This window comes from Lethenteron reissneri, chromosome 55, assembly GCF_015708825.2.
Source record: "Lethenteron reissneri isolate LAM-NWPU_2019-01 chromosome 55, ASM1570882v1, whole genome shotgun sequence".
Taxonomy (NCBI): Eukaryota; Metazoa; Chordata; class Hyperoartia; order Petromyzontiformes; family Petromyzontidae; genus Lethenteron; species Lethenteron reissneri.
Window position 1 is genome coordinate 2,525,538 of NC_083833.1, and position 16,049 is coordinate 2,541,586.

The 16,049-nt window shown below is 50.3% G+C and overlaps 1 protein-coding gene across 2 annotated transcripts in view; it reads left to right on the forward strand.

Moving 5' to 3' along the window:
• The first annotated feature begins 5,815 nt into the window (after positions 1-5,815).
• LOC133356807 (chemokine-like protein TAFA-2) overlaps positions 5,816-16,049 on the forward strand; it is a 99,921-nt gene continuing 89,687 nt past the window's right edge. Inside the window, exon 1 of one of the 2 annotated variants that reach the window (XM_061574503.1) lies at positions 5,816-6,408. The gene's annotated coding sequence lies outside the window, so the exon portion shown is untranslated. Of the gene's footprint in view, positions 6,409-7,060; positions 7,674-16,049 lie in introns of those variants that run through there. The other variant, XM_061574504.1, reaches the window with a different exon arrangement.

Sequence of the window (16,049 nt, forward strand, 5' to 3'; positions counted from 1 at the left end):
ACAGCACGGTGAAATATGATTATTTTTAGAGGAATGTATTAGCCTGATATTGGAGTACATATTGATATAGTCTTAGCTTGAGGGTATACGAACAGTATCTTGCCTTTAAACATCAGTCAGCTCACCAGCATTTTGCTTGAGGTCGCCGAACTGCTGATGAGACGTTGAAGGACAACATCGGCCTTGGGGGTTTACTTCTATTCAACCAAATACTGCAGATACGATGCACTTCCAGAAGTTCGCCGTGGCTAATGGGATGCGTAAAGGATACGTCTTTTTTATGTGGATGGACAGATATGGGAAGGAAACGTCAGCTTATTGTGCCCCTTTAAAGGACGCTGAATAATATTCTTAGGTTTTTTCCGTAAAGTCACGTAGGTAAAAACATTAAAAAGTAAAATAAAATAAAAAAATCACGACGTTACTTGATACAGCTGTCGTGGCTGTGACGGTACCACCTGAAGACGGAAGCTTGTGTTGCCTCCGAAACGTCGTGATTTTTTTATTTTATTTTACTTTTTAATGTTTTTAGCTCCGTGACTTTACCGAAAAAACCTAAGAATATGAATCATTGCAGTCACGAAAGCTTCAAATCTAGAATTAACGCTCAATAATTATTACTACGCGAAATGCACTATGTTTAGATGCGGGTCCCTCGAAGACAAATCATCATCATCAACAACAACAACATCAACAACATCAACAACAACAACAACATCATCAACAACAACAACATCATCAACAACATCAACAACAACAACAACATCATCAACAACAACATCAACAACATCAACAACATCATCATCAACAACAACAACATCAACAACAACAACATCAACAACATCAACAACAACAACATCAACAACAACAACAACACTCCAGGGTTGGTCAAATTCATTCTCGTAGTGGGGAATCAACGGTGACTGCGACGTGGAGAGACTGGCTCCTGCCATAGGAAAGTGGAATTGACGATGCTGATTGCGATTTATCTGCGGGGTGGCGGTGGCGTGGGGGAGGGGGCAGAACTCGGAGTGATTCTTGAACGAATAATTGCAAGAATCCACGCGTACGGCCCAGGGATGAGAATTTTTTTACCATACTTCACCACGCTGGTCAGTGCGGGTTGCCGAAGGTGTGGGACCATAGATGTGGGAGCAGAGTACCGGACAACAATGGATGATGTTGCTCTGCCCTACGCTGCCCATCACGGTCTAAATAATATGAATAAATGTAGTAACACGGTAATTGTAAATTGCAAGGGTTTTCACCTTCTTAATTCACTGAATCTAATATTTGTGGGGTAAATAGATATCTCGACCATGATCATTCCACTGCTGGATGATGGCCTCCAAGATCCGTCGTCACATTTTTCCCTCGCTCGGGGCTACCGGATTCTCTTCGGATTACAAGACGCTCGGGATAGTTAGACGCACCCCAAGCGTCGTGCATGGTGCCAATACATTTACACAAATCTGGTTACACACACACACCGGATTATAAGACGCAATCCCCACCTTTGTTCGGGGGCGAGGGGGGTGCTGTGGGGGTGGTGGTCAGTGCGTCTTATAATCCGGTGGACACGAGAGTTGATGCGAGTTTCGAGGATCCTACCAACCACAGCAACAACAACAACGACAATCCTCTGTTGTTGTTGCATCCCCATGTGCACGTGTCGCCCGCATGAGTCAAACCGAACGCAGACACCAGAGGGCGCTGGTCCGTGGACTACTGCCCCACGACGCTTCGGGGAAAACCCTCTCAGCCATCGAGTGGGATTGAGTAGTGACAACCCTGTTGTCACGTCCGTGTACCTTGGGTCAAGGGTATTTCAAACCTGTGTGTGTGTGTGTACCTGTGTGTTGTTGAAGAGAGGCAATCGGCACTGTCGCCTAGCAAGTTAGCACTTGGCCCTGACGTTCTGTTGAGGCTGAACAAAATGTGTTCTTTCTGTTAGTCTCGCATGTCGGTTTAACACGTAGGCTTTCGCGGCCAATATCATCCATAGGAGGTTTTTTGGGGGGGTTAGATCGCGTAAATATATAAATGTGTCGTTAAACCCGCCACCACCAGACACAGCCAACTAGTAAGGGTTGTCACGTAAACAGAACGTAGCCAATTCGTCACGAGTTGGAGAGCCAAGCCACAACATTTACAATCTGAGTACGACGTTTCGCCAGTAATTACGACTTGCTTCATCAACACACCGGTGTGCTGTACTAGTACACTACACTATACACTACACACTAGTGCTGTACTAGTACACTACACTATACACTACACACTAGTGCTGTACTAGTACACTACACTATACACTACACACTAGTGCTGTACTAGTGACGAATTGGCCACGTTCTGTTTACGTGACAACCCTCACTAGTTGACTGTGTCGGGTGGTGGAGGGTTTAACGACACATTTATATATTTACGCGATCTAACCCAAAACAACCTCTACGATGGACGTCTTGTGTGTGTGTGTATCTTCTTGTCAAGCCGTACGCGGTGACGATCCCGGTTGATCGTGTAAATTAGATGTCAGTTTTTTGTTTGTTACATACACTAATGATGTTTATGCGTGCACGAGTTAGTTTACCATTAATTACAATATACCATTAAGCAGTTGTTCCGTCGCCGTTGTTGTTTAAATTGTTAATTTACAACCCTGTGTATCGCATCCAGGCTATGTATGCATCTCAATTAGCGCGTCGCTAAATAAAGGCCGTGCGATATATTTATGCACGCATTAATGTGAAGTATTATTGCTATTAATGTGCTATCCATTGTTTAGTTACCCCTGCGTGTACGTAAGTGACTCACGATTCAATTCCCATTATCTTGATTAGTTTTACGCTTGTATACGCACATGTGGCCAATTAGCTGTTGACGAATGAGTAGATTTTCAGTGACCTAACCAAAGCATCATACTTTACAATAGACTAATTAAAGTGTACGTTGTGCCTTTTAACAACTGCCCCACAGCAATTCAAATATTTGCACGGTACCATTACTTTAAAAAAAAATAAAGCATTTGATGAATGTACATATGAAGGGAGAATTCACTGTCGTTTTAGCAGTGGTTAGCGCACTGCACTGTGAACCCGGCGACCCGAGGTCCATTTCCATCCCTGGCCGTTGTTAACGTCAGTGGTGTTTTTTTCTGCAATATTTTGCTGTCTTTTCTTGGATTTTCTGTTTGCACTCAGTCGCATATTCACTTTAAGATGTTTTTTTGTTCATGTTTTTGTTTTTTGTTTGTTGCGGTTGCACCCGATTCAAGAGCCGAATGGCTCACAGGGCTATACCTAATAAATGAACTTGAAATGAACTTGAATAATATTAATAATAATACCTGAACCGGTCCTGGATCATCATCATCAGCAGCAGTGGTCTCTCCACTGCTGGATGAATGAGTCTCCCCCTCACATCTTTCACCGTCAAATGACGACCTCGCAATGCCATTGAGACCATCTCGCTCCTGAGCGCGAGCTCATTTCGTCGCTCTATCTCTCCCGTTGCCGTTTGGATGACGTTCCACCACCAGTCTCCCTCACCGCGTCCGTCGTCTCTCCCGAGCTATCACGTCATACCCAAGCCTCTTTGCGTTCTTCTCTGTCAGTGCCTTCTGTCTCTGAAGCAAGTGTCAGAGCAGTAGCATGTGCACCGATTACAATAGGGTTAAATTTCGAATTAAAGCTTTCGTGACTGCAGGGGTTCATCTTCTTGGTTCTTTCGGTAAAGTCACGTAGACTTTACCGAAAGAACCAAGAAGAGTACAATAGGGTTATTTTTGTTGGCAACGTAGTTTTGTTAGTTGTTATTATTGTGACCTACGATTTGCGCGGTTGCCAACATACATACACCAAGTAAAATATTTCAAAATCACTGCAACCTGCTCTCAGTTTGATCTCGGTCTGCCTTCCATAACTGCCCTACACAATATATATCTCAATCAAATCATAACTCAAGAAACCAGGATGAGTCTCATTTGGGTGAGCGACTTGGGGCATTAGCCTGTCAGCACGGGGTGGTGATTGATGCTGCTACTGCTGCTGTGCGGGTGTGCGTACAGTAATCCCGACCGGGTAATTCTCTCACGTCATTTGAACAGAAAGTTGGCAAATGTGGACCCTGACGCCGGCACGCAATGGCCTGCTCTTGTGATGACGTCGAGGGATCTTGTTTAATGTCCAATCATCTGTACGCAGTATTAACCAGGGCGGCCGGCGAACTCGGACTGCGAACCTCTCTGCAACGAGCGGCGAACGTCGCTACCGCTGGGCCGCATCACCGCTCAGACTGAGGCCTCACACACTTATTGTGATTCCCAGTTGTGTCCAGTTGTAACGTAAATAATTTATGTTATTAAACTTGCATGTTTAGCATCTTCATGCCGGCTTGCATCTTGTGTTAAGTTATTCAGTCGATTCATGCAATGTGTATTTCCATTGGCTCTGTTATACGCGATTGTGAATATGCAATGTTTCTCACGTGGGTGAGATACATTGACAGTGGCGTATAGCGAGTGTACAACGGGGTGAGATGCACGCTTGTATTATTGTACATGCACGGACACGGTATTTGTTTTTTCGTTTGTTCGTTTCTCCGTCCGCTTGTCCTGGTGAGGCTCGCGGATTTTGGGCCCCCCGCGTGACGGCTCAACGTCGCTGTGTGGGGCTGGGCACGACCGGGTAACGTGGAGTGACCCGGTCACCCTCAGGCCTGGCCCCGGTTACCCCTTGTCCGGGCGAGGTAACCTGATTTTAAAAAAATATTTCAGAACCATTCACGACGGGACTTTTGTTGGGACCGCTACTTGTCTGGAACCTCTACTCCCCCCCAGAGATGTTCGCCAAGGGAGACCCTACCTGGAGTGCTCTGAGGATCATCGGAACACACAAACCCCACCACCGCGATAAGGTTACAATCCTTGGGCGGGGTATACGTCGATGTATATTATGTTCGTAAAAATAGAATAATATATAGCAACGTACTGTGTGTTGTTACATTGGAGGAGGACTTCATCCAGCGGTGGACTGACCATGGCTCCTGATGATGACATACCTGTGAATGCCACTATTTGTGTACGGTATTTTAGTGCAAGAGCGTATTTATTTACGAGACGCGCGTGTGTGTGCGTGCTGTATGCATATCGTATGCGAACACGCCAGTATCTGCACGGTACGTGAGGTGTCGCGTCCAGGTATATCCTGGCATATTCATCATCGATCCAAGTACCTTTCACACGCACCGACCCGCACTGACCATCGTGGTGAAGTATGGTCAAAATATCCAGCAAACCGCGCGGGTGGCAGCTCTTGAGGAGGAGACACTCATCCAGCAGTGGAGAAACAAAAGCGGGTCCTTTCATGTACGCAGACAAAGATCCCCCGTATAGCCTTCAAAAACCGTAGGAGCAAGTGCTGTTAGCGAACACCCAAGAAGGCCGACACGACACACGAGGGGGTGGGGTGGAAAGCACCACGCCAGGCCGCCTTTGTCTCCCCAGTGGCGACATTTACGCACCGCACCAGGTACTCATTTGGGCTGAGTCGACCGCGGGAAGATAATCGTCACTGGTGTGTTTTTTTTAGTTTTTCCGTGAGCGAGAATCAAACTCTCTCTCTCTCACACCCCACTGTGAATAATATACACCCGGGGTTGTCTCGCTCTCTCGAATCTCAGCACCCATTGAGTGGCACGTCAGATTAATTCTTCATTCAGATCACGTTTTCCACCCCCCCCCCACCACCACCACCACCACCTTTGCGTGATAGCAGACACACACGCGCGCGCACACACACGGACGCACGCACACAGACACACGCACACACACAGACGCACACACACAGACCACACACAGACGAACGAACACGCTATTACTGCCGACGATTCCGTCACCGCTCGCAACTGCGAGTTGCGAGAGAGAGAGAGCGAGAGAGAGCGAGCGGAGAGCCGTGCGTTAAGGCGGCAGTCCTGGGATGTTGGCGAGGCTCGTGAGTTGATGGCTCGCTCGCACTGCTGCTATTCTATTAGCACTAAACGACTGCTACTTATAATATCATCGTTGTTGTAATTCGCCTAAACGTTAATAAGCAAACAACAACAACAACAAAAAGCCATGAAAAACTAGCGGGAGATCTTCATGGAGGACATGCGACTGGAGCAATTATATTATCATCCCATCTCTGGGTGTTGCTGCTGCTGCTTAATGATCAACCTTGCTGACGGCTCCGACTGCTGCTGCTGCTGCTGCTGATGGTGATGGCAGTGCAGAAGATGTTGACGATGGTGGTGGCGGTGGTGATAAAGTTTCCATTCTCTGGATTTGCGATGAATGGAAAGTGATTTGGGGCGATTCTCCGGAACCTGCGCTCAACCTGGCTGACTAACGCACGCGCATCGCGTACCGGGGTAGGTATAAGCCACGCGTTTCACACACTACAGACACGCGCACATTTATTGTAGACTGTATATGTATACCGTGCCTACACGTGTGCTCTAAATACGTATAGACCCGTACGCGTGCCATGTATAGACTGTGTATGTGCAGTCTACGTCGACTGTATTGTGAGTGGGTTTACGACTCGTTGGGGTTGGCTCGAGTGGTAGGTAGGGGCGAGAATTTATTTTCGCAGCTGATAGCGTGGTGCCTTGTTCTTCGCGGGTATCACGTTCGGTAAGCACATGTTGTTAGGCGTGTTGATTGGTGGGTATAGCGGGGGCATGATTGCCGTAGAGCGAAATCGGTGGGCGGTTGTACGAAGGTGGCTGAATGCGCGTTGTGTGTGCACGGCGCTTTGCCAATGCACGAACGGATGAAAGCGTCTCCGAGCGGGCGCAGATATCGCTCGACGCTGACGTTCACCGCGGCTCAGGGATTCGAACTCAACGGGTTCGTCTGCCGATTGCGCTAACCACAGCGCCACCGCTCCGCCACATGGGGGGATGGCTGGGAGACATTACAACTTGTCTCTCCCCCGCCCGCCCGCCCCCCATTACTCTCCCCTCCTTCACCACCACCACCACCACAGTTGACATCACAGCACGCCTCCTGGCACCACACCCCGCCACGGGCAGGCAACACGGGGAGAGCCGCAGACAACATCGACGCAGGCAACCCACCACCACCTCCTCCTCCCCATCCTCTTCCGATGCGCGCGCGCGCTCGACTCACCGGCATCCCATCCGTGTCTTTAAGCAAGCGATCATATTATGAGCGTGCTCTCCGTCGTTTTTAAACCTGGAACATAGCAAAAAAATTATACTATTAGTTGTATAATCAATAGAGCTTTCATGAATCAGTAGCAGCGAGAGAGAGAGAGCGAGAGTGTGTGTGTGTAGGAGTATTCGAGTTCTCACAGCACGATCCGTGTTTCATTCACTCATTGTTTTTGGATCTAGGCGGGGATAGCGATATAGCCCCTCGGGCTGGGGAATTGCTAGGTGTGTGTGTGTACATACATATGGTGTGTAGATAGGGTTGGCTGGCTGGCTCTGCGTGTTGAAGAGCGAGGCGAGCGGCATGGAGGACGGGTTACCAGCGGGTCGCCTAGCGAGTTAAAACGACGTCGTGAATAAGTTTGCGTCCGGCTCATGTCTCGTCTGGGTCTTTGGCCGTGCGGGAAACGTGCCGCTCGGAGGGACTCTTTCAGTGGCCGGAGCGTACTGCTTGGAGGGTAAGTTGCTAACCTGATGCGTTACATGCACCGCTCACTGTTTGTGTGTGTATGTATGTGTGGGGAGCGGTGGTGTAGCGGTTAGCGCGCTGCGCTACGAACCTGGTGACCCGGGTTCGATTCCCGCTCACGGCCAACATCAGTGACGATTATCTGAACCGGTACTGAGTCTCCCCTAGGTCGACTCAGCCTCAAATGAGTACCTGGTGCGGTGTGTAAATATCGCCACTGGGGAGACAAAGGCGGCCGGGCGTGGTGTTGGCCACCCACCCCCTCGTGTGCCGTGCCGGCCTTTATAGGTGCTCGCTAACAGCACTTGCCCCTACAGTCTGCTAAGGCTATACGGGGGATATTTGTCTTTGTTTTGAGCAAAGCTATAGAGGACCCAGCTGATTTGACGAATGTTAAGTGTCGTTTGCCTATGACTGGTGCTCAATGGATGTGGCAAGCCCAATCCATCTCGCCTTATAGCGTCCTCGTGACAAGTGCTGTATTCTTGTGACATGATATGGATACACGTAGGGGGTACATTGCAACAATATAGGATTATTATGGATAGGCTTACTTTGTAATCTAGTGGTAGTGCCTTAGGCCGATAATCCCTACTCGCAAGGCAGCCCACAAAGCAGCGTTCTGGAACATATATAGAGAGCACCTGGTGCGGTGTGTAAACATCGCCACTAGGGAGACAAAGGCGGTCAGGCGTGGTGCTGGCCCACCCACCCCCTCGTGTGCCGTGCCGGCCTTGATAGGTGCTCGCAAACAGCACTTTGCGCCAACAGTCTGCGCGGGTTTTATTGGTGGTGATCGTTGTCTGTGACCGAGGCGACATATTCCACGTGTCGGGATCGATTCGGGCAGGATCTGTCTGCATTCGTCGAGCGGGAGAGATATCCACGCGCCCGTCACACCACATCCACAATGAAGTCACTCGTTACGGCCCTGGCTTAGAGTCGCGTGCCATTTCATTCAAGGCGACCAACACGAGCAGGAAAATCATCAGTGACAGGGTTACCTACGCCCCGTTAAAACGCACGCATCGGGCTGCAGGGACATGTCCAATCCACTGCTGGATGAGGCTGTCTACACACACACACACAGCGCTTGCGCTTCGTACGGGGGCCATGCGGTCCATGCTTCACGACGCCAATTCAGCTCGGGGTTCGTGAGGCCGGGAGGGGGGGGAGCACAGAAGTTGAGTACAACAGACGCCGTCGACTGCACCGCCCTCTGCCGCTCTGAGCGTGGTGAGACGATGCGCGAACAAAGGAAGCAAGGAAGCAGTCGCCCATGTGAGCGACTGTCCGGACGCAACCTTTGCCCAGCTTCCGAAATCTTGCCCGGATGGCTCTCGAAAGCGAAGGATCTCTGGCGATGTTGTGCCCATGGGCGCGCGCGCGTGCGTGGGTGTCTGTGTGCGTGTGTGTGTGCGTGCGTGCGCGTGTGTGCGTGTGTGTGTATGTGTGTGTGCATGTGTGTGTGTGCGCGCGTGCGTGCGTGCGCGTGTGTGCGTGTGTGTGTATGTGTTTGTATGTGTGCGTGTGTGTATGTGTGTGTGTGCATGTGTGTGTGTGCGCGTGTGCGTGCGCGTATGTGCGCGTGTGCGTGTGTGTGCGCGTGTGTGAATGTGTGTGTGTCTGTGCGTGTGTGTGCGTGTGTGTGTGCGTTTGTGTGTGTGCGTATGTGCGCGTGTGCGTGTGTGTGTGTGTGCGTGTGTGCGTGTGTGTTGTGGGGAGCGATAGTGTAGCGGTTAGCGCGCTGCGCTATGAACCTAGCGACCCGGGTTCGATTCCAGCTCACGGCCAACACCAGTGACGATTATCTGAACCGGTCCTGGGCCTCCCCTAGGTCGACTCAGCCTTAAATGAGTACCTGGTGCGGTGTGTAAACATCGCCACTGGGGAGACAAAGGCGGTCGGGCGTGGTGCTGGCCACCCACCCCCTCGTGTACCGTTCCGGCCTTCATAGGTGCTCGCTAACAGCACTTGCCCCTACAGTCTGTTAAGGCTATACGGGGGATCTTTGTTTTGTGCGTCGTGACACGAGCCGCGTGGCGACCGTGCCGCTCTCCCGTCAGTGCGAGGAGGCGCCTGGGCACAAGCGACAGCTCTCGTCGGGTTCCCAGCACGCAGCAGTCGCGCCGTGCCGAGCGGCGTGCCGAGCGGAGTGGCGCAGCGGGGTGAGCGCCCTGGCGCTGCTGAACCAGCGGCGGCCACACGAGTTCGATTCCCGTGCCGCGCACTGCCTCTCATCAGCGGCGAGCGATATCTCAACCGATCCCGGGGACGAACACCCCCCTCCCCTCTAGTTCACCAGTTCCGCGCTGACCAGCGTGCTGAAGTGTGGTCAAATAGCTCCCCCACGCACCCACCACATACTCAACTCCCACCCCCACGACTCTCACGCGCGGCTTGGGGCCTGCCTTAATCCAGCAGTGGATTGAGCAGTGGCTGTCTGCACGGCACGGGGAGAGTCTATGCAGCACGCGTCTCTGATGAGTGTCATCAGAATCGGCAGCATCGGTTGGCCGTGATCCCATATCCACTGCTGGATTGAAATCTTTGCCAAGCCGCCGCCGCTGTCTCTCGCGATCCCGCGATGGGAATAATAATTCAGCGTTCCATCTCCGCGGATGGATTTTGTGTTGCTGCTGATGTTGTTGTTGTTGTTTGTTTTCTCGGACGCGTTGCGGTTTGTTGTTGTTGTTGTTGTTTAAATGCTTGCGTCTGGGGCTCGTCACCTTGTCACTTTCATTCTCGGCCATGTGGGACCATCACCCTCGCTCGCCTGGATGTTTGTCCCTTCCCAAGCCCCACCCCGCACCACCACCGCCTAATCCGCGTGTTCCTGACTCTCAATGTAATCCAAGCGTGTGTGGGTGTGGCTTCCACAGTGTGTGTGTGTCTTGCACAGTGTGTGTGTGTGTCATCCACAGTGTGAGTGTGTGTCATGCACAGTGTGTGTGTGTCTTGCACAGTGTGTGTGTGTGTCATCCACAGTGTGTGTGTGTCATCCACAGTGTGTGTGTGTGTCATGCACAGTGTGTGTGTGTGTGTCATGCACAGTGTGTGTGTGTGTCATGCACAGTGTGTGTGTGTGTCATGCACAGTGTGTGTGTGTCATCCACAGTGTGTGTGTGTGTGTCATCCACAGTGTGAGTGTGTGTCATGCACAGTGTGTGTGTGTCTTGCACAGTGTGTGTGTGTCATCCACAGTGTGTGTGTCTCATCCACAGTGTGTGTGTGTGTCATGCACAGTGTGTGTGTGTGTGTCATGCACAGTGTGTGTGTGTGTCATGCACAGTGTGTGTGTGTGTCATGCACAGTGTGTGTGTGTCATCCACAGTGTGTGTGTGTGTGTCATCCACAGTGTGAGTGTGTGTCATGCACAGTGTGTGTGTGTCTTGCACAGTGTGTGTGTGTGTCATCCACAGTGTGTGTGTGTCATCCACAGTGTGTGTGTGTGTCATGCACAGTGTGTGTGTGTGTCATGCACAGTGTGTGTGTGTCATCCACAGTGTGTGTGTGTCATCCACAGTGTGTGTGTGTGTCATGCACAGTGTGTGTGTGTGTGTCATGCACAGTGTGTGTGTGTCATGCACAGTGTGTGTGTGTCATCCACAGTGTGTGTGTGTCATCCACAGTGTGTGTGTGTGTCATGCACAGTGTGTGTGTGTGTCATGCACAGTGTGTGTGTGTGTCATGCACAGAGTGTGTGTGTGTCATCCACAGTGTGTGTGTGTCATCCACAGTGTGTGTGTGTGTCATGCACAGTTTGTGTGTGTGTCATGCACAGTGTGTGTGTGTGTGTCATGCACAGTGTGTGTGTGTGTCATGCACAGTGTGTGTGTGTGTCATGCACAGTGTGTGTGTGTGTCATCCACAGTGTGTGTGTGTGTCATCCACAGTGTGTGTGTGTCATGCACAGTTTGTGTGTGTGTTATGCACAGTGTGTGTGTGTGTGTCATGCACAGTGTGTGTGTCATGCACAGTGTGTGTGTGTCATCCACAGTGTGTGAGTGTGTGTCATGCACAGTGAGTGTGTGTCATCCACAGTGTGTGTGTGTGTCATGCACAGTGTGTGTTATCCACAGTGTGTGTGTGTGTAATCCACAGTGTGTGTGTGTAATCCACAGTGTGTGTGTGTCATGCACAGTGTGTGTGTGTGTCATGCACAGTGTGTGTGTGTCATCCACAGTGTGTGTGTGTCATGCACAGTGTGTGTGTGTTATCCACAGTGTGTGTGTGTGTAATCCACAGTGTGTGTGTGTAATCCACAGTGTGTGTGTGTGTGTCATGCACAGTGTGTGTGTCATGCACAGTGTGTTATCCACAGTGTGTGTGTGTGTCATGCACAGTGTGTGTGTCATGCACAGTGTGTGTGTCATGCACAGTGTGTGTGTGTCGGGCGTGGTGCTGGTCACCCACCCCCTCGTGTACCGTTCCGGCCTTCAAAGGTGCTCGCTAACAGCACTTGCCCCTACAGTCTGTTAAGGCTATATGGGGGATCTTTGTCTTTGTATGTGTGTGTGTCTGTATGTGTGTGTATCTGTATGTATGTGTGTGTCTGTATGTGTCTGTTTGTGTGTGTTTGTATGTATGTGTGTGTGTCTGTATGTGTGTGTCTGTATGTGTGTGTCTGTATGTATGTGTGCGTGTGTGGGTGAGCGGGAGTGTTGAAATGGTTCGGGCGCTGTGCTACGAACCTGGCGACCCGGGTTCGATTCTCGCTCACGGTCAACACCGGTGACGATTATCTGAACCGGTCCTTGGCCTCTACTTTTGTCGGTTCAGCCGCAAATGAGTAGCTCGTTGCGGTGTGGAGTAAACATCGCCACTGGGGAGACAAAGGCGGCCGGGCGTGGTGCTGGCCACCCACCCCCTCGTGTGCCGTGCCGGCCTTCATAGGTGCTACTCGCTAACAGCACTTGCCCCAACAGAATGTTAAAGGCTATAGGGGGGATCTTTGTCTTTGTGTGTTTTATGGGGAGGGGTGGCGCAGTGGTTAGCGCGCTGCACTGCGAAACACCGCGCGACCTCGGTTCGACTCACCCGGCCACGGAAGATTAATTAATTATTATTACCGTCTGTATGTATGTGTGTGTCTGTATGTATAATTAATTATCAATGAATCAATTATTAATTAAGAACGAGCGGCGAATATCTGTCTGAACCGCTCATCGGGGCTGCTTCAGGTCTACTCGGCAGTAAACGAGTTTTGTAAACATCAGCACCGCGGGAGACAAAGGCGGTCGGGTGTGGTGCTGACCCAACACACACCACCACCACCATCACGGCCATGTGCGCCGGAACGACCTTCACATGTGCTCGGCTAATAGGACTTGCCCTTCCAGCCCGTGTCGGCTACACGGGCAATCTTTGTGTTTATTTGATCTTGAAATAAAATGCTGCGTTTCCACAGCGTGCGTTCTTGCACCGTGGGTTGCTGTTACTGGCGGTGCGTCGCATTTTGAGACTGGAAAGTGCATAGCGGCCACATTGCGAGCGGGTTTTGCCAGATACACCTCCAATGAAGCTGTTGGTAGGTTTGCAGTTTTCGTGAGTGCAGGGATCCATACTTTTTGTGGTTTCTTTCGGTAAAGTCACGTAGAAATAGAAAATAATAAATTAAATAATAGCATACGACGTTTCGATTGCAACACAAGCAGTCATCATCAGGTACAAATGAAAGAGAAACAAAACCTTGTAAACTTAGAAATATAATGCGATACAACACAGATAGTTGGCTAACATAACAGTCAACACCCTACCTGGTTGATTACGTTCTTCCAAAGATTGCTACATTTAAGAGAGAGATTAAACACAGAACGGGAGACACGTAGACAGACACGTAAGCAGAGAGAGATAACACGGAGTTTTCTATTTGTCTTTTGTACGATGTTTTTGTTTATTTTGGCAAAGTGGCCTCGGGTTGACATGAGCCCGATTGGTAAGGGGTTAATCTGCTCCTTCACAGCCTAGATAATTGTTGGAAAGCCCCCCCGCCCTCCACATCGCATGCGGTATAGCCAGCATGGGTGAGTGTATATACAGCAACGCTTGCGAGTACATGACTAATCAGCTTCACGAGCCATGGTCGATCCACTGCTGGATTAAGGGCCTCCGTAATCAATCACCGCTGGCTTCTGACATTCATGCCAAGTGATAATCAGTGCAGCACCAGCACATCCAGCTGATTGAATCGCTCCATCTCCGCGGTGGATGTCCTCTCGGACGCGTTTGGATCATTTAGAGACAGTGGTTCTTCTTCGTCTGCTTAACCTGGGGGTGAACGCTGCACCCCCTGGGGGTGACGAGATGCCCTTTCTGTGCGTGCGAGACGTGGCCACATTTGTTTGGAAGGTCGAACATCGAAAACACAAATTAAGTACGGGGCACGTTCGTACAATTGCTTTGTCTCATCACATCGATGTATTTATTAACATTAACAAAAAATGTTTGTTGCGGTTGAGAATCAAAGGGCTGCAGTGCTGCAGTAAAGGTTAAGAACCACTGATGTAGACGATTTGGCCGCTGTAAATTTCCACGCGATAAGCCGCCTTCGTTGAGCTATCATTTGTGGCCAGGTGGCTTCTGAAACAAAAAAAGAAGATAATAGCTCAGTGAGCCTTACGTGGTGAAATACAAACTATTGTTTTATTTGTATATATATTTTAAGTTATTTGTTTACCTTTCCTATACTTTTTCGCTCCTATCGTGTTTTTGTTCGTGTTGTTTGTTGTTGCAACGTTCTCACCCGCTCCTCCTGGGACGTCTGTGGAAATAAACAAGAGCTTTATAGCTTATCGGATTCCTCCAGTATAAATACATATCCTGATTCTGTTCCATCACTTGGCTGCCACGAGGCTTGGCCATTGGCCAGCAATCCCTTCCATACACGACGAGCCGTGCCCTAGATCCACTCCGACACTGCTGTCATCAATAATTAACCTTCTTTCAGTGACTGCCGCAGTGGCACTATTGCACCGGTCATTCATGATACAGCACTCGCATCAGTTCCCTACAATGTTCGTGTCGTATAGTCACGTGCGCGGCATGTGTTCAGTGTCACTCGTGTCTATGCAACAATCCTCACGCGCGAATTGCATATGAATGCTGCGTTGACCTTGCATGTAAACGTACACTAATGGAAAATGTTGGGTGTGCATGGAAACTTAGCTCTGTGCAAATCCACACATTGTGGATACAACGCGATGTAAGGGGTTGAGTGGGGAGCGGTGGCGCAGTGGTTAGCGCACTGTGTCTGCGAACCTCCACCACCCGAGTTCGAGTCCTGCTTCCGGCCAATAATAGTGGCATGTATCCTCACCAGGTCTGGGCCTCCTCTCGGTCGACTCAGCCTTAAACGAGTACCTAGTGCAGTGTGTGTGAACGTCATCACTGGGTAGACAAAGGTGGCTGGGTATGGTGCTGGCCACCCCACCCCCCTCGTGTGTCGTCCCGTCCTTCACAGCACTTGGCCCCAGCAGTCTGTTGAGGCTATACGGGGGACCTTTGCCTTGGCTATGGAGAGCGGTGGCGCAGTGGTAAGACTGCGCCGCTAGCTCCCACCCACATGGGTTGCACGCCCGGCTACGGACAACGTCAGTGTCGAGTGATTCACACCGACGCGAGTGAAGTATGGTCAACAACCCCCCCCCATGACCGAAACGGCGTGAGGAAGGCTTCATCCAGCAGTGGATCGACCCAGCGCTGTTACAGTATTTTATGTTTTCTTCATGTTGAGAATAGAGTATTAATGTTTAATGTTACAATCCGCTCTCTGAGTAGGCTGTTGATTATGTAACATATGAATGAGTAGGTATCCGAGTTCTTTTTTTTTAAACGTGTCCCATATTATTCACATTAACGATGTATTAATAAAAACCCGGTAGAGGAGGGTGGTAAGACACCCATCTCCAGGTAGGTAGGTGCTTTGTGAGTAGGTAGGTGCATTGTGGGTAGGTAGGTGCATTGTGGGTAGGTAGGTGCATTGTGGGTGGAGGAGGGTAGTACGACAAGCGTTGTTGCTCGCACAATCTGACTCAGTCGTCGATGAAAAACATGCAACGTGCGTTGTGAACGCGTGCATCTGTGTTTGTATGTACGGTGAACTTTGTTCGCATCGTACGTAGCCAACCGTGCCAATTGGGAGGGTGCGGTCACAAGGCGGCACGCGTGTGATCTATGTAGGCACGTTGGTTGCCTATATGGGATTGTGTACTTAGTACGTGTGTGCATGGTACGTGGGGAGCGGTGGTGTAGTGGTTAGCGCGTTGCGCTATGAACCCAGCGACCCGAATTCGATTCCCGCTCACGGCCAACACCAGTGACGATTATTTGAACCGGTCCTGGGCCTCCCTTAGGTCGACTCAGC